Here is an 838-nt window from a genome sequence, read left to right on the forward strand (position 1 = left end):
GTGGATCAATATTCAGTTGCAAAGTGAGGTTTCAGATTGAACCAAACTGAAACTATAAAGGACCAAGACTGGAACCCTGAGGAACCTCACAGGTAATAATTGATTGTTAATGATTGTGTTAACGTGATGCTCATGTTGCTCCGTGTCTGCTGGATGTTTATAAACTGATAATATGTTTATGTTTAACCTCATTAACTCCGTTAGGACTCCAGTGTTCGTGGTTCAATCTGTCATCAGGGAGACCTTGTGTTAACAAAAATCCAGAGACTCCAAATGTCCTTTTTGGAAACCACCTGAACCTTCTCATGAACAAAAACCACTCCCGGAGTTGTCACACTGTGTCTTCAAATGTGAGACATTTGTTTACGGCCCCCTGATCTTTACAGACAAAACCACCGGCAGTCATTTACACTGAAAACAATTATTTTAGACCTTCTGCTCCGTTTCTGTATCACTTCGAGTGTCTCTGACACCGTCACAAGGAAACTTTGGAGATTTCCTGTCTGGAAAGACCTTATTGATGCAGATGGTCCCAATGGTTCAGGAGCATCCCGGTACTGAATAATATTATCATATAATACACAGAAACACCACAGTACTCAGTATGTTATAGAACACAAGTTTATTTTAAAGCAGAGAGGAAGAAGCCAGCTGATACACACACAGATTAACAATCAATTAAATCAGTTCTCTATGTATGAGATCAAAATTGTTTCATAAAAGTTGTTTTTCATGTAAAATCAATTGGTTTAGAACATATTTCACTGTCATTAGATTAGCCGGTATGAAAGAAGCAAAGCAGGATAATCAGAGGATCTGATTGGCTGTCTGTGAAAGA

Source organism: Thunnus albacares, chromosome 13, assembly GCF_914725855.1.
Source record: "Thunnus albacares chromosome 13, fThuAlb1.1, whole genome shotgun sequence".
NCBI classification, from domain to species: Eukaryota; Metazoa; Chordata; class Actinopteri; order Scombriformes; family Scombridae; genus Thunnus; species Thunnus albacares.